Here is a 2500-nt window from a genome sequence, read left to right as displayed (position 1 = left end):
CCTAACACAACATTACACGACATTCACCACAAAAAAAAACACAGACAAACAAACAAACAAAAATCATATTTGTATTTGTATTCCTTTTTATCATAACAGATTTCTCTGTGTGAAATTCGGGCTGCTCTCCCCAGGGAGAGCGCGTCGCTACACTACAGCACCACCCATATTTTTTTGGGGGTATTTTTTCCTGCGTGCAGCTTTATTTGCTTTTCCTATCGAAGTGGATTTTTCTACATAATTTTGCCAGGAACAACCCTTTCGTTGCCCTGGGTTCTTTTACGTGCGCTAAGTGCATGCTCCACACGGGACCTCGGTTTATCGTCTCATTCGAATGACTAGCGTCCAGACCACCACTCAAGGTCTAGTGGAGGGGGAGAAAATATCGGCGGCTGAGCCGTGATTTGAACCAGCACGCTCAGATTCTCTCGTTTTCCTAGGCGGACGCGTTACCTCTAGGCCGTTACTCCATATTCTAACAAAACATAAATGAAACTAACCACACTACATTCCTATTCTAACAAAACTTCACACGTTTGTTACCAAAAAATAACAACAACAAAAACCCCACCCCCCACCCCCCAAAAACCCACAAAAAAACCACAACCTGTTCCAGCGAAACGTGACATGTCAAAACAATTTGCCATAATTTATATTTTGTATAAGGCGTTTCGCGTTCGTTGTATCTGTTGTGCGTAACGCAGTATTGTCATTGACTCACTTGTGTAAACAAAGTGAGTCTATGTTTTAACCCGGTGTTCGGTTGTCTGTGTGTGTGTGTGTGTGTGTGTGTGTGTGTCCGTGGTAAACTTTAACATTGACATTTTCTCTGCAAATACTTTGTCAGCTGACACCAAATTAGGCATAAAAATTCAGTTCTTTCCAGTCATCTTGTTTAAAACAATATTGCACCTCTGGGATGGGCACAAAAAAATAAAAAATGAAAACCTAATTATATGAAAACTGCATTTACTGTTATATTTATGCATTTTTTATTCTCTAAACTTGGCACTTTGACCTCTTATTCTGACCCAACAACAAGAGCAGTCATTATTATCATTTTTTTGTTCAAACAGGAACTTCTTTTGCTAAGCATGGAAGATTTATTTATTTTGCAAACGTTTTGGTGCAGATAGTAAAAAAGGGAAATTACTCTGTAATTAATGCTAGGGGACTTAATTTATCACAAGTGAGTCTTGAAGGCCTTGCCTCTCTTGTTTTATTTGTTGAATTCAGTGTTGTGTTAAATGTAATGTAAGATTGATGTAATGTTTTCACACCATCCCCTTCATGAGGAATTATGGCTTATTATGAATAAAATATTCGCATTCGCATTCGCATTCACTCCACCCCCACCTCCACATCCACACCTCTACCCCTACCCCCTCGCGTCCTACCCCCCCCCCCAGCCCCCCGGAACCCCCCACCCCCAACAGGGACAGTGAGTGGTTTCAGCTTCATGCATGGTGACCATACATACACATACACGTGTATACGTACGAACACGCAACACACGCACGCATACGCACGTACTCATACGCACACACACACACACACACACACATACACACGCACGCATACATACACATACACACACACACATACACACACACACACACACACGCATACACACACACACACACACACACACACACACACAAAGCACGCGCACGTGCGCGCGCACACACACACACACACACACACACATACACACAAATCACGTGCGCACATACACACACACACACACACACACACACACACTCCCCCTTTCCCCCGCCCACATATATACTTCCTCCACCCCCCCCACGCCCCCCCGCAACCCCACCCCCGGCCTCCCCCATTATACCCCCCACCCCTGCCATCCGCACCCCCACCCCCCACCCCCCACCACCACCCCACTCCACACACCATCAAGGAGATAGAATAGAATCGATGTCGTCTTGAGAATTCGAGCCTAGGTACTGCGACATCTGTTCCATTGCTCAGTCACTCGCTCACTGCCTCACTTCCTGCTTCCAGATCCTCTTCCTACCTCTTCCTCCTCGTTTTTTTTTCGTTTTTTTTCTTTTTCTTTTTCTTTTCTTCTTCCTTCTCCTCCTCCTCTTTCTTTTCATCCTCCTCCTTCTCCTTCTCTTTCTTTTCCTCCTCCTCCTTCTCCTCCTACTCTTTCTTTTCCTCTCCTCCTCCTCTTCCTCCTCCTCCTCCTCCTCTTTCTTTGCCTCCTCTTCTTTCTTTTCCTCCTCCTCCTCTTCCTCCTCCTACTCTTTCTTTTCCTCCTCCTCCTCTTCCTCCTCCTACTCTTTCTTTTCCTCCTCCTGTTCCTCTTCCTCCTCCTCTTTCCTCTTCCTCCTCCTCCTCTTTCTTTTCCTCCTCCTCCTATTTCTTTGCCTCCTCCTCCTCTTCCTCCTCCTCCTCTTTCTTTTCCTCCTCCTCCTCTTCCTCCTCCTCCTCCTCTTTCTTTTCCTCCTCCTCCTCTTCCTCCTCCTCCTCCTCTTTCTTT

The 2500-nt window shown here is 45.5% G+C and overlaps 1 protein-coding gene across 4 annotated transcripts in view; it reads left to right on the top strand.

Annotated features, from left to right (window-relative positions):
* LOC143295050 (uncharacterized) overlaps positions 1-2500 on the top strand; it is a 274075-nt gene that overhangs the window by 31483 nt on the left and 240092 nt on the right. The window lies entirely within an intron of this gene.

Source organism: Babylonia areolata, chromosome 20, assembly GCF_041734735.1.
Source record: "Babylonia areolata isolate BAREFJ2019XMU chromosome 20, ASM4173473v1, whole genome shotgun sequence".
Taxonomy (NCBI): Eukaryota; Metazoa; Mollusca; class Gastropoda; order Neogastropoda; family Buccinidae; genus Babylonia; species Babylonia areolata.
The sequence above is the reverse complement of the archived record's forward strand: the minus strand, read 5'-3'. Positions and strand labels throughout refer to the sequence as shown.